The sequence below is a fragment of the Odocoileus virginianus genome, chromosome 13 (assembly GCF_023699985.2).
Source record: "Odocoileus virginianus isolate 20LAN1187 ecotype Illinois chromosome 13, Ovbor_1.2, whole genome shotgun sequence".
In the NCBI taxonomy this organism is placed as follows: domain Eukaryota; kingdom Metazoa; phylum Chordata; class Mammalia; order Artiodactyla; family Cervidae; genus Odocoileus; species Odocoileus virginianus.
This window is the reverse complement of record NC_069686.1, coordinates 46008701-46025290: the sequence shown is the minus strand read 5'-3', so window position 1 is coordinate 46025290 and position 16590 is coordinate 46008701. Positions and strand designations below refer to the sequence as shown.

Genomic DNA, 16590 nt, shown 5'->3' with positions numbered 1-16590 from the left:
ATGTTCTTCTGATGGCATATGTAGACACTGTAAAGTAAGATTGTTCAAAAATCAGTTAATTCTCTAGAAGAGGGCTGTTTCTCTAGAAAAGTAATTTGTTTTATGATGGAAATATTCTATATCTATGCTGTACAATAAAATAATGACTAGTCAACTGTGTCTAGTGAGCACTTAACTTGTGGCTAGTGTGACTGCAAACTGAATCTTCATTGTATTCTGTTTTAATTAATTCAAACTTGAAAAAAAGTAGAAAGCCAGTGACTCATATGGATAGTACAGGTCTAGAAGAATGTATCTGTTTTTAACTTGAGTATTTTCTATTTGATCAGAACCACACACTGTGAAATTTCATGCTAACCAGTTGATATTTATCCCATTGGATAACCCTAAAAGTTATGGTTTCTTATTCTCTGAGGCACTGACCATTTTTATATCTAGCTATGAATCTCATTTAAAATTTAAGATGCCTGTAAGTATGAAATTCCACTAATGATCTTAGATAATCAATACTGGTTCTCCAATAATGCCATAAATAAATTTTTGATTCACATGCATTCCTTATGACAGTCATATTTGTGTCTATTGTAAATTACAATTTGATAGTTATATATATATATATATATATATATATATTTTTTTTTTTTTTCCCAAACCATGGTAGAGAATACAGAAATTGTATGGAAATCTCTAAAAATCTCTACAAGGACAAGCAGTAAGTGAATATTGCAATTCACTGGATACAGATTTTTTAGGCCATCAATTACAGTTTCATTTCTGAATTACATGGCTTTTATGGAAACATAAGCATTTAACTACTCCACAAACTACATGAACTGTTTCAGCAGCCAGGATATTTACAAATCTAAACTATTTTTTCTGTCTCCAGAAATGTGGAAATGTAAACTTGGCTTTGTTTTTATTCCCTTTGCATTATTACATTATTTAGAGAACAGAACCCACTGTTTCAAATGTCATTTCAAATACCTGGTGTTCAGATAAAGTATGTGCCAAAGTCCATTCAATAATCCATCTCTCATGCTAGGCCTGCAGTTGGTTTAGTCTATGCAATTGTAAATTCAGACAAAAGAGCTGTTTGACAGCATTCACACCTTTCTTTAATTCTGGATCACTGCAGAAAGATTCTCTACGACTGAAACAATAGGTATTGTTAACAGCCTCCTAGTTTGAAGCAGCAAGGTCTCACTAAAAAACCTAATAATTAGCCGAACAGTAACTGTAGGAATTGATTTTGTTTCCTTTTTCTAAACTTGAAGTTTCTATCTGCTTTTAATATGATTTTTATTAAGACTGGAGAATTAATGCAATTAAACAGAGTTCAAGTAAGTCAATCAATGGATGAATGGATAGACAGAATATAGAGAGAGAAATAAAATTGGGTAAAATATTTTGAACATTTTAGGAGATTTTTTTTTTAAGGAGATTTTTGACATAAAAAATGTCTCTAAAATTTTAATAAGATCCTTATTACTTTATTGTTACTAGGAAAAAAAATATGTTCCTGCTATAATCTTTCTCTAGTTGCTTTTTATTCATTTTTCAACTAAAAGTTACTAGGATTTTGCCCTCCCTGTTCTTTTGAAACAGTTGCTTTATAGTCATTCAGAATTTCTTATACACCAAAAGTGAAGTTTACTCTTGTATACGTATCTACAACATCTGTAGGAACTGACTACTTACTTCTGAATCATAAAATAATCTAAATATCAATAATGGTAAACATTTAAATTACAATGAAAAAAATACTGAAATTTTTCAAAACTTACAAAGTAACATAAATATAAGTAACTTAACAATATTTTTAAAGTGCAATATATGTTGGACTTAAAAACTTATATAAACAAAATAAAAAGTTGTACCCAGGAGAAATTAACTTTAAAATTTGAGGGCAAAGGTTAAAAATAATGAGTAATTATGATAATCTATAATTGCATTTAAATGTTACATCAGTTTTTTCTTATCACATTATAAGACAACAAATTAATTATCAGAATTGGTGAATGTAGAACTTAACACTTTTGATTCACTATAATGTAATATATGCTAACTATTGTGGACTAAATTGTTTTCCTCCCAAATTCATATGTTAAAGCCTTAATGCCCAGCATGGCAAAGGTGAATATATTTGGAAATAAAATCTTTAAAGAGAATATTACATTAAAATGAGGCCATTTAGTGTAAGCCCTAAACCGAACTTTCTAGTGTCCTTATAAAAAGAGATTCAGGCATACAGAGACAATTCTGGGACTACTTGCAAACAGAGAAAAGGTCATCAGCAACCCAAAGAAAGAGATCTCAGAAAGTCCAACCTTGTTGCATCGTGAGCTTGGACTTCCAGCCTGCAGAATATGAGAAAATAGATTTCTTTCTTTTTTTGAGCCACCCAATTTGTGGATTTTTTTTTTATTATATATTAAACTTTGTATTTTGTATTGGGGTATAGCTGATTAATAAATAATGTTGTAATAGTTTCAGGTGAACCGTGAAGGGACTCAGTCATGCACATACATATTTCCTTTCTCCGTCAAACTCCCCTCTCATCCAGGATGCTAAATAATATTGAGCAGTGGTCCATGTGCTATCCAATCAGGCCTTGTTGGTTACCCATTCTAAATATAGCAGGGTGTGCAGTGTGTGATATTTTTTATGGCAACTTTAGCAAAATAACACTGCTGCTTGCTACTGCTGCTGCAAAGTCGCTTCAGTCGTGTCCGCCTCTGTGCGACCCCATAGACGGCAGCCCACCAGGCCCCCCTGTCCCTGGGATTCTCCAGGCAAGAACACTGGAAAATTCAATAGAGTAGTTTATGCCACAAAATAATTGAGGACGGAAATCAAAATCTTGCTAAGAAAAACTACAAAAGAAATGTCTGCATGTGCTTTTAACGTCAGACTAGACCACTTTCTAACAGACTCTTTCAAAGACTGGTTAGTTCCCCTGGGGAATATACTTTTGTTTAATTTACAATTCAATATTTTAAGTGCTAGTCTCTAGGAATTTAAATATTAATGTGTATGTTGACAAATTAAAAATAAGTTTTATTCAATAGAGATGTAAATGATAACCATCAGGTAGTAAATACAGCCCCCAGTTTTACTGTCCAGTATGACATTAAATGGAGAAGGAAATGGCAACCCACCCCAGTGTTCTCGCCTGGAGAATCCCAGGGACGGGGGAGCCTGGTGGGCTGCCGTCTATGGGGTCACACAGAGTTGGACACGACTGAAGCGACTCAGCAGCAGCAGCAGCAGCACCATGACATTACATAGTTTTATATCTAACCTTACTATCTTAAATCAGAATAAGTTTTTTCCTTTCACTGATTGCAAACGCTTCAGTCTATTATGTCTGCTTTTGAGCCAGATTTACCATCTTACTGTTTCTTTTAATAATGAGCTAAATAATTCATAGCATATGTGCATTATATATTTGTATGAGTCATTTTTTTAACTTTTTAAAAATGATAGGTTGGCACATATGAATCTTGATTTCTTTATTTGCCATATTATTTTCAACTAGCAAGAGGTAACAGATGTAAATGTCCACAAAGATTAGAAAAAAATCATAAATAGGCAAAACGTGTTAGGAGAAACTACGAAAACCTAGATGATGGCTCAAAAGTACTAATCTACCTAAAAAAGCAGCCTGAATTTCAGCTGATTGCTTTGATATAGAAATGTTTTATTGTATGAAAGAAGCCCAAAATAAGAATTTCTGAATTTCATTTGAAATCTCTCAATTTTTAAGTATGATAAGCTAATTTTTAAAAATTCTAAAGCACTCTGTATATCAAACAAAACCTGTGTGCAACAAACTGGATCAAAGACCTCCACAGCAACAATGCTAAAGTAAAGCAAATAGTGTATATCATTTTGTTTCAGCCTAACCTAAATACACAGCAAAGCCAGAGATGAAGGGCAGCAGAGATATACATGCTGTGTGCATGCTAAGTCACTTCAGTTGTGTCCAACTCTTTGTGACCCTGTGGACTGTAGCCCTCCAGTCTCCTCTGTCCTTGAGATTATCCAGGCAAGAATACTGGAGTGGGTTGCCATTACGTTCTCCAGGGGAATCTTCCTGACCCAGGGATCGAACCCACATTACTTACGACTCCTTCACTGGCAAGAGGGTTCTTTACCACTAGCACATCCTGGGATCCAAGGGATTATTTTAAATGTGATTTTTAAATTTTTATAATGCAGTAAATGTATACAATTTAAAAAGGTATACCACCTTAAGGCTTACAATAAAAAACAGCAATGTTCATTTCACTTCTCTCTACTGTCTTCTGATTGTCTTAACTATTTCAATTATATTTATTAACACTTCCATAATTCTATATGATGTCCCTACTAAAGTTTATATATTATCTATTAACTTTCTATTGTACATAATTAGAAGCTAATTTCTTACAACCCTCCACACACACACACAGATACTTTCTCTCCCCTCATCTTCTCACAACCTTAATTTTATGTTAAATTAATACTCAAGGCTTATATAATTATGATGATGCACATTTCTGATGACAGTTGAAGAAAATAGTTTAATATGATTATAGTTTATTCTTGAATAACTTTTGCACTTTTTTAGCATTCCAGTATTTTTTCTCTTTGTTGCAATTAATCATCACATAATTCTAAAACACACACACACACACACACACACACACACACACACTCTGAGAATGCAAACTGGTACAGCCACTATGGATAACATTATAAAATGTCCTAAAAAATCTAAAAACAAAGTTATCATATAATACAGCAATCTCACTCCTGGGCATATGTATATAGAAGTAATGACAACTCTAATTTGAAAAGATATATGTGGTCCAATGTTCAGTGCAACATTATTTACATATCCAAGATGTGGAAGCAAGCTAAATGTCCATCAACAGATGGATGGATAAAGATGTGGTATATGTGTGTGCATGCATACACACACAATGCCATATGACTCAGCTATGGAAAAAAAAAAGAAAGAAATAATGCCATCTGCAGCAACATGATGGAACTCAGTTCATTTCAGTTGCTCAGTCGTGTCTTACTCTTTGCAACCCCATGAATCGCAGCACACCAGGCCTCCCTGTCCATCACCAACTAGTGGAGTTTACCAAACTCATGCCCATCGAGTCCATGATGCCATCCAGCCATCTCATCCTCTGTTGCTCCCTTCTCCTCCTGCCCCCAATCCCACCCAGAATCAGGGTCTTTTCCAATGAGTCAACTCTTCACAAGAGGTGGTCAAAGTATTGGAGTTTCAGCTTCAGCATCAGTCCTTCCAATGAACACCCAAGACTGATCTCCTTTAGGATGGACTGGTTGGATCTCCTTGCAGTCCAAGGGACTCTCAAGAGTCTTCTCCAACACCACAGTTCAAAAGCATCAATTCTTCTGTGCTCAGCTTTCTTCACTGTCCAACTCTCACATCCATACATGACCACTGTAAAAACCATAGCCTTGACTAGATGGACCTTTGTTGGCAAAGAGGTTATCAAACTAACTGAAGTAAGTCAGAGAAAGACAAATATCATATGCTATCACATATGTGGAGTCAAAAAAAAAATGATACAGATAAACTTATTTACACAGAATATTGATATTTCTCCTGGAAATCTTGATTCCAGCTTGTATTTCTTCCAGCCCAGCGATTCTCATGATGTACTCTGCATATAAGTTAAGTAAGCAGGGTGACAATATACAGCCTAGACGTACTCCTTTTCCTATCTGGAATGATTTTGTTGTTCCATGTCCAGTTCTAACTGTTGCTTCCTGACCTGCATAAAGGTTTCTCAAGAGGCAGGTCAGGTGGTCTGGTATTCCCATCTCGTTCAGATTTTTCCACAGTTTATTCTGATCTGCACAGTCAAAGGCTTTGGCATAGTCAATAAAGCAGAAATAATGTTTTACTGGAACTCTCTTGCTTCTTTGATGATCCAGCAATTTGATCTCTGGTTCCTCTGCTTTTTCTAAAATCAGCTTGAACATCTGGAAGTTCACGGTTCACATATTGCTGGAGCCCAGCTTAGAGAATTTTGAGCATTACTTTGCTAGCATGTGAGATGACTGCAATTGTGCAATAGTTTGAGCATTCTATGGCATTGCCTTTCTTTGGGGTTGGAATGAAAACTACCTTTTTCAGTCCTGGGGCCACTGCTGAGTTTTCCAAATTTCCTGACATATTGAGTGCAGCATTTTCACAGCATCATCTTTCAGGATCTGAAATAGCTCAACTGGAATTCCATCACCTCCACTAGCTTTGTTCGTAGTAATGCTTTCTAAGGCCCACTTGACTTCGCATTACAGGATGTCTGGCTCTAGGTGAGTGATCATACCATCGTGTTTATCTGGGTCATGAAGATCTTTTTTGTACAGTTCTTCTGTGTATTCTTGCCACTTCTTCTTAATATCTTCTGCTTCTGTTAGGTCCATACCATTTCTGTCCTTTATTGAACTAATCTTTGCATGAAATGTTCCCTTGGTATCTCTAATTTTCTTGAAAAGATCTCTAGTCTTTCCCATTCTGTTGTTTTCCTCTATTGCTTTGCACTGATTGCTGAGGAAGGCTTTCTTATCTCTCCTTGCTATTCTTTGGAACTCTGCATTCAAATGGGATTATCTTTCCCCTTTCTCCTCTCCCTTTTGCTTCTCTTATTTTCACAGCTATTTGTAAGGCCTCCTCAGACAACCATTTTACCTTTTTGCATTTCTTCTTCATGGGGATGGTCTTGCAGCCATGAAATTAAAAGACACTTACTTCTTGGAAGGAAAGTTATGACCAACCTAGATAGCATATTAAAAAGCAGAGACATTACTTTGCCAGCAAACGTCCGTCTGGTCAAGGCTATGGTTTTTCCAGTGGTCATGTATGGATGTGAGGGTTGGACTGTGAAGAAAGCTGAGCACCGAAAAATTGATACTTTTGAACTGTGGTGTTGGAGAAGACTCTTAAGTGTCCCTTGGACTACAAGGAGATCCAACCATTCCATCCTAAAGGAGATCAGTCCCGGGTGTTCATTGGAAGGACTGATGCTGAAGCTGAAACTCCAATACTTTGGCCACCTCATGCGAAGAGTTGACTCATTTGAAAAGACTCTGATTCTGGGAGGGGTTGGGGGCAGGAGGAGAATAGGATGAATGAGGATGAGATGGCTGGATGACATCACGGACTCGATGGACATGAGTTTGAGTAAACTCTGGGAGCTGGTGATGGACAGGGAGGCCTGGTGTGCTGCGATTCATGGGGTCGCAAAGAGTCAGACATGACTGAGCGACTGAACTGAACTGAACACAGAATATACACATAGAAAACATTTAAAGGAATGAAATTATAATACTCTTTAACATCACACACAAAAATAAACACAAAGCAGATTAAAAACCTAAATATAAGGTCAGATTCTATAAAACTTATAGAGGGAAATATATAACACTCTTAGATCTATATCACAGCAATATCTTTTTTGATCTACCTCCTGGAATAATGAAAATAAAATAAAAAATTTTTAAAATGATAATTAATCTCAAAAGCTCTTGCAGCGCAAAGGAAATCGTAAACAAAATGAAAACATGACCCACATAATGGAAGAAAATATTTCCAAATGATACAACTGACAAGGGATTAATCTTCACATATATAAAAAGCTCATGAAGCTCAATATCAAAAACACAAACAACCCAATAAAAAATGGGTAGAAGATATAAATAGACATATCTCCAAGGAAGATATACAGATGGCCACAAAGCACATGAAAAGATGCTCAATATCATTAATTAATAGAGAAATGAAAATAAAAGTTACTTTGAAGTATCACCTTGCACTAGTCAGAATGGCCATTATCAGAAAAAAAAAAAAAAAAAAAAGAGAAAGAAAAGGAAATAAACTACAGTCTACAAAAAAATGCTAGAGAGTATAGGAACAAAAGGGGACACTCCTGCACTGCTGGTGGGAATTTAAATTGGTACAATCATTAAGAATATTCCTTAAAAAACTAAAAATAGAGTTGCCATATGATCCAACAATCCCACTCATGGGCACATATCCAGAGAAAACCATATTTTGGAAAAGATATCTGCACCCCAAAGTTCTTTGAATGTTGTTTACAATAGCTAAGAAATGGAAACAACCTAAGTGTCTATCAAAAAAGAAGTGGGAAAGAAATAGTGGGACATTATTAACAATGAAATATTATTCATCCATAAAAAAAGTTGAGATAATGTAATTTGCAGCAACATGGTTTGACTTATAGATTCTCATGCTAAGTGAGTTAAGTCAGAAAGATTAAAAATATTTATGATATCACTTATATGTGGAATCTAAAAAAATAGCACAAATAAACTTATTTACAACACAGAAATAGAATCACTAATGTACAAAACAAACCTATGGTTCCCAAAGGGGAGGCAGGGGATAGATAAATTAGGAGATTGATATTGACATACAAACAACTACTATATATAAAATAGGTAACTAATAATGACATACTGTATAGTAAAAGGGACACTACCCAATACTCTAATGTAATGATCTGTATTGAAAAAGAATCTAAAAAACAGCTGGTATGTTTGTATAACTGATTCATATATATATATATATAATATATATATATGAAAAAGGCTGAGGAACCAGAGATCAAATTGCCAACATCCGTTAAATCATAGAAAAAGCAAGGGAATTCCTGAGGGGAAAAAAAAATCCACTTCTGCTTCAATGACTATGCTAAATCCTTTGACTGTGCAGATCACAACAGACTGTGGAAAATTCTTAAAGAGATGGAAATACCAGAGAACCTCACCAGCCTCCTGAGAAACCTGTATATAGGTCAAGAAGCAACAGTTAGAAATGGACATGGAAAAATGAACTGGCTCAAAATTGGGAAAGGAGTACATTGAGGCTGGATATTGTCACCCTGCTTATTTAATCTCCATGCAGAGTGAATCATGCAAAATTCCAGGCTGGATGAAGGTCAAGCTGAAATCAAGACTGCCCGGAGAATATCAATAACCTTAGATATGTAGAAGACACCACCCTAATGATAGAAAGTGCAGAGGAACTAAAGAGCCTCTTGATTATGGTGAAAGAGGAGAGTAAAAAAGCTGGGTTAAAACTCACCAATTAAGAAATTAAGATCATGGCATCCAGTCCCATCATTCATGGCAAATAGATGGGGAAACAATGGAAACAGTGACAGACTTTATTTTCTTGGGCTCCAAAATCACTTTGATAGGTGACTACAGCCATGAAACTAAAAGAAGTTTTCTCCTTGGAAGAAGAAATATGACAAACCTAGACAGCATATTAAAAAGGCAGAAAAATAACCTTTACACTCGAGACATGCTAGTGGTGACAGCTGCAGGCTGCATTTTATAGCTGTCCTCTCTGGAGTGGGCAACTGAAGGAGGGAAATAACATTGCAATTGAGCTGTTCAGATATGTGATGGTTCCTGTACTTCTGGCTACTCAAGCATGACCCAGCAGCTAGATTCATTTCTAGAGAGGCTGTGGAAAGACTGAGAACAAGCCCTGATCCTTTGGAGTGGAAGTATTGACTCCAAGACCCTACACTACCAGAGAACTAACCCTAAGCAGCATCAGATAGTGAGAATTCACACAAAGGAAACCACATGAATACAAGACCTGGCATCACCCAACCACCAGTAGCACACTACACGGGACACTTCATCTAAACTACAAATGAAAGAAAAATACAAACCAGTCACCAGCAGACAGGATCGCCACCTCTTAGCCTTGCCCATCAGAGGAAAAACAAACAAACAACAACAAGAAAAAAACAACAGCACAAATCTCATCCTATACACAATTCACTGGACCAAACTTAGAAGAGCAGAAAACAAAAGGAAGAAAGAATTCATCCTTGAAGCCTGGGAAAAGGAGACCGTAAACACAATAAGTTTAAAAAAAGGGGGGGGGGGCAGAGAAATACTTCACAAATGAAGCACCAACTAGAAACACTGAAATCCAAATAAATAAGGAGGAAATAGGCAAACTATCTGAAAAAAATTCAGAATAATAATAGTAAAGTTGGTCAAAAACATTGAAAACAAAATGTGGAAAATCAAAGAATCAATTAACAGAGACCCAGAAGAATTAAAGAGTAAACATACAGAGAAAACACAATTACTGAAATTAAAAATACTCTAGAAGGAATCAATACAAGAATATCTGAAGCAGAAGAATGAATCGGTGAGCTGGAAGACAAAATGATGGCAATAACTTCTAAGGAGCAGAATAAAGTAAAAAGAATAAAAAGAACCGAGGACAGTCTCAGAAACTTCTGGGACAATATCAAGTGCACCAATATTTGAGTTATTGGGGTCCCAGAAGAAGAAGAGAAAAAGAAAGGATATGAGAAAACTTTTTAAAGAGATTATAGTTGAAAATTTCCCCAACAAGGAAAAGGATATCATCAATCAAGTCTGAGGCACAGATAGTCCCATACAAGATAAACCCAAGGAGAAATATGCCAAGACACATACTAATCACACTAGCAAAGACTAAACACTAAGAAAGAATATTAAAAGCAGCAAGGGAGAAGCAACAAATAATAGACAAGGGAGACCTCATATGCTTAACAGCTGATCTTTCAGAAGAAACTCTGTAAGTTAGAAGGGAATGGCAGGATATATTTAAAGTATTGAAAGGGAAAAATATACAACTAAGATTACGGTACCCAGCAAGGATCTCATTCAAAAATGATAGAGAAATAAAGAGCATTTTAGACAAGCAAAAGTTAAGAGAATTCAGTACCACTAAACCAGCTTTACAAATGTTAAAGGGACTTATATAGACAATAAATACAAGAGAAGAAAAAATATCTACAAAATCAACCCCAAACAACAAAGAAAATGGCAACAGGAACATATATATCAATAATTACTTTAAATATAAATGGATAAACTGCTCCAACCAAAAGACACAGACTGGCCAAATGGATACAAAAACAGGACCCATATTTATTCCAACTACAAGAAACCCACTTCAGACCTAAAGACACATATAGACTGAAAGTGAGAGGGTGGAAAAATATATTCCATGAAAATGGGAAACAGAAGAAAGCTGGAGTAACAATCTTCATATCAGACAAAATAGACCTTAAAATCAAGAAGATTACAAGAGATAAGGAAGGACACTGCATAATGATCAAGGGATCAATCCAAGAGGAAGGCATAACAATTGTAAATATCTAGGCATCCAACATCGGAGCACCTCAATACATAAGACAGATGCTTACAGGCATAAAAGGAGAAATTGACAGTAACACAATAATAGTAGTAGACTTTAATACCCCACTCACACTAATGGACAGATCATCAAAACAGAAAATTAATAAAGAAACACAAGGTTTGAATGATACATTAGATGAGATCTCACTGATATCTTCAGGACATTCCATCCAAAGGCAGAACAATACACTTTCTTCTCAAATGCACATGGAACATTCTCCAGGATAGACAACATCTCGGGTCACAAATCAAACCTCAGTAAATTTAAGAAAATTTAAATCACGTCAAGCATCTTCTCTGACTACAATGTTATGAGACTAGATATCAATTGCAAGAAAAAAAATACTGTAAGAAACACAAACACATGGAGATTAAACAACACATTTCTAAATAATCAACAGGTTCTGAGGAAATCAAAAGGGAAATAAAAAAATTTCTAGAAACAAATGACAATGAAAACATAATAACTCAAAACCTATGGGATGCAGCCAAAACCATTCTAAGAGGCAAGTTCATAGCAATACAATCCTACCTCAAGAAACAAGAAAAACATCAAATAGACAACCTAACTTTACACATAAAACAACTGGAAAAAGAACAACAACAACACCAATAAAACTCCAAAATTAGTAGAAGGAAAAAAATCATAAAGATCCAAGCAGAAATAAATGAAAATGAAAGAAACAATAGTAAGGATTAATAAAACTAAAAGCTGATTCTTTCAGAAGATAAACAAAATGGACAAATCTTTAGCCAGATTCATGAAGAAAAAAAAGAGAGAAGAATCAAATTAACAAAATTAGAAATGAAAAAGGAGAGGTTACAACAGACAATGCAGAAATACAAAGGATAATAAGAGACTATTATGAACAACCATATGGCAATAAAATGGATAACCTGGAAGAAATGGACAGATTCTTAGAAAAGTCAATCTTCCAAGACTGAACCAGGAAGAAATAGAAATTATGAACAACCCAATTACAAGCACTGAAATTGAAGCTGTGATCAAATATCTTCCAAAAAACAAAACCCCAGGGCCAAATGGCTTCACAGGAGAATTCTATCAAATATTTAGAGAAGAGTTAATACCTATCCTTCTGAAACTCTTTCAAAATTTGCAAAGGAAGGAACACTTCCCAACTCATTCTACGAGGCCACCATCATCCTGATACCAAAACCAGACAAAGACAACATCAAAAAAGAAAACTACAGGTAAACATCACTGATGAACATAGATGCAAAAATTTTCAACAAAATTTTAACAAACAGAATTCAGCAACACATCAAAAAGCTTATACACCATGATCAAATTGGGTTTATTCCAGGAAGGCAAGTATTCTTCAATATACACAAATAAATCAATGTGATATACCATATTAACAAATTGAAAGATAAAAACCATATGATAAACTCAACAGATGCAGGAAAAGCCTATAACAAAATTCAGCTACCATGCATGATTAAAACTCTTCAAAAAATGGGCACAGAAGGAACCTTCCTCAACACAGTAAAGGCCTTATATGATAAGCCTACAGCAAACATTATTGTCAATGGTGAGAAACTGAAAACATTCCCCCTAAGAAGAGGAACAAGACAAGGGTGTACACTTTCACCACTATTATTCAACATAGTTCTGGAAGCCCTGATATAACGGAGAAGAAAAAGAAGTAAAGCTCTCACTGTTTGCAGATGACATGATACTGTATGTAGAAAACCATAAAGATAGTATCAGAAAATTACTAGAGCTAATCAGTGAATTTAGCAAAGTTGCAGGATACAAAATCAATACACAGAAATCACTTGCATTTCTATATACTAACAATGAAAAAACAGAAAGAGAAATTAAGGAATCAATCCCATTCACCATTACAACAAAAGGAATTAAATATCTAGGAATAAACTTAACTAAGGAGACAAAAGAACTGTACACAGAAAATTATAAGACACTGATGAAAGAAATCAAAGATGACATAAACAGATGGAGAGATATTCCATGTCCCTGGGTAAGAAGAATCAATACTGTGAAAATGACTACTACCAAATGCAGTCTACAGAGTTAATGCAATCCCTATCAAATTATCATTGACATTTTTCACAGAACTAGAACAAAAAATTTCACAATTCATATGGAAACACAAAAGACCCCAAATGGCCAAAGTAGTCTTCAGAAAGAAGAATGGAGCTGGAGGAATCAACCTTCCTGACTACAAATTATACTACCAAGCTACAGCCATCAAGACAGCATGGTACTGGCACAAAAACAGAAATATAGACCAATGGAACAAGATAGAAAGCCCAGAAATAAACCCATGCACCTATGGGTACCTTATTTTTGACAAAGGAGGCAAGAACATACAATGGGGCAAAGATAGTCTCTTTAATAAATGGTACTGGGAAAACCAGACAGCTACATGTAAAATGAAATTAGAACACTTCCTAACACCATACACAAAGATAAGCTCAAAATGGATTAAAGACCTAAATGTAAGACCAGAAACTATAAAACTCTTAAAGTAAAACATAGGCAGAACAATCAATGACATAAATCAAAGCAAGATCCTCTATGATCCACCTCCTAGATTAATTCAGATAAAAACAAAAGTAAACAAGTGGGACCTGATCAAATTTAAATGCTTTTGCACAGAAAGGAAACTATATCAAGGTGAAAAGACAACCCACAGAATTGGAGAAAATAATAGCAAATGAAACAACTGACAAAGGATTAATTTCCAAAATATACAAGCAGCTCATACAACTCAATGCCAGAAAAACAAACAACCCAATCAAAAAGTGGGAAAAAGACCTAAACTGACATTTCTTCAAAGAAGACACACAGATGGCTAACAAACACAAGAAAAGATGCTCAACATCGCTCATTATTAGAGAAATGCAAATCAAAACTACAATGAGGTATCACCTCACACCAATCAGAATGATCATCATCAAAATGTCTATAAACAATAAATGAAGGTATGAAGAAAAGGGAACACTCTTGCACTGTCAGTGGGAATGTAAAATGACATAACCACTATGTAAGACAGTATGGAGATTCCTTAAAAAAACCAGGAATAAAACCACCATATGACACAGGAATCCCACTTGTAGGTATAAACCCTGAGGAAACCAAAATTGAAAGAGACACATGTATCCCATTGTTCACTGCAGCACTATTTACAATAGCTAGAACATGGAAGCAACATAGATGTCCATCAACAGATGAATGGATAAAGAAGTTGTAGTACATATATATAATGGAATATTACTCAGCCACATAAAGGAATGCCTTTATGTCCGTTCTAATGAGGAGGATGAACCTAGAACCTATTACACAGAAGTCAGAAAGAGAAGTAAGTAAGTCAGAAATAAGTCAGAAAGAGAAAGATAAATATCGGATTCTAATGCACATATATGGAATTTAGAAAAGTGGTACCGAAGAATTTATTTACAGGGCAACAACAGAGAAACAGACTTAGAGAATAGACTTATAGACATGGGGAGAGAAGAGGAGAGAGTGAGATGTATGGAAAGAATAACATGGAAACTTACATTACCATATGTAAAATATATAGCCAATGGGAATTTGCTGTCTGGCTCAGGAAACTCAAACAGGTGCTCTGTACCAACCTAGAGGGGTGGAATGGAGAGGAAGATGGGAGGGAGTTTCAAAAGGGAGGGGATGTGTGTATACCTATGGCTGATTCATGTTGAGGTTTGACAGAAAACAGCAAAATTCTGTAAAGCAATTATCATTCAATAAAAAATAAATTAATTAAAAAAAGAAGATGGTAAAAAAAAAATAAAGAAACCTAAGTCAATTATTTAAAAAATTTTAAAAAGCAGACATCGCTTTGCTGACAAAGGTCCATATAGTCAAAGGTATGGTTTTTCCAGTAATCATATACTGATGTGAGAGTTGGACCTTAAAAAAGGCTGAGCACCAAAGAATTGATGCTTTTGAACTGCAGTGCTAGACAATACTCTTGAGAGTCCTCGGACAGCAAGGAGATCAAACCAGTCAATCCTAAAGGAGATCAATTCTGAACTTTCATTGGAAGGACTGATGCTGAAGCTGCAATACTTTAGTCACCTGTTGCAAAGAGCCAACTCATTGGAACAAGACCCTAATGCTGGGAAAGATTGAGGGCAGGAGAAGAAAAGAGTGGCAGAGAATGAGAGAGTTGGATGGCATCATCGACTCAATGGATGTGAATATGAGCGAACTCCAGGAGATAGTAAAGGGCAGGGAAGCCTGGCATGCTCCAGTCCATGAGGTCACAAAGAGTCAGACACAACTGAGCAACTGAACAACAACAAATAACTGAGTCACTTTGCCATACAGCTGAAACTAACACAACAGTGTAAATCAAATATACCCCAATAAAAATTGAAAAAACAAACAAAAAAATTAAAACATAAAGAAAAGTAATTTATGTTGCCAAAGGAGAAAGAAGGTGGGGAAAGGATAAATGAGGAGTTTGGGATTAATGGATATACCCTACTACATATAAAATAGATAAACAATAAGGTCCTCCTATGGTACAGGGAACTATATTCAGCATTTTGTAATAACTTACAATGGAAACAAATCTGGAAAAGAATATATATATATATCCTCTATAAGAGGATATACATAGAAATCTAATGATTTATTCTTTTGCTTTTGACATCCTTCTTGTTACCTGCCTTCCTTCACTTTAGTTTGTAGTGTCTGCTCGATAGCCATGGTTCCTTTTATCAATCCATTCATTGTTTAACTGCTTCAAAAATAAAACATCCTAAAAACATCCTATTTTCTACTCAAGTGGAGATAAGAAGTTGCCTGGCTGTTATGAATAGGGGAGCAAATTTAGAAGCATACCTATTTTCAGACTACGTTCTAAGCTAATCACCTTATCATTAGTCCTATTCTATATCTGCATTTTCAGAGGTGCCCAGGGTCACTAATTTTTGAGTCTTTCTGGGGTTCTTCATCTTGGCACCACTACTGTACTCACCAAGACATTAATCTAATTCACTTATTATTTAATCATCTATCATTTATTATCCACATGCTATGTCTCTTCTTTCTTTTTATCTTTTTTGGTTAATACAGTTAGACTTTTAAGAAAAACTGTACTTATATTTTGAAAAACAATTTTTTAAACAAACTTCAAAAAAAGAACAGATATTTAGTGCAATCTGCAGAGTTTGCCAGAAAGTCCCTGAGGACAGGATAGTTCAAGCAAGGTAGTTCAATATCTGATTAGCAGTTTTTAAAGATCATTCTGGGTGCTGTGTGGATACAAGGGTAGAAATCTGAAACCAGATGACCAGTCAGGGAGATCC

The 16590-nt window shown here is 35.2% G+C and overlaps 1 protein-coding gene across 1 annotated transcript in view; it reads right to left on the bottom strand.

Moving 5' to 3' along the window:
* The window catches only part of LRP1B (LDL receptor related protein 1B), a 2064747-nt gene that overhangs the window by 1087963 nt on the left and 960194 nt on the right, over positions 1 to 16590 (bottom strand).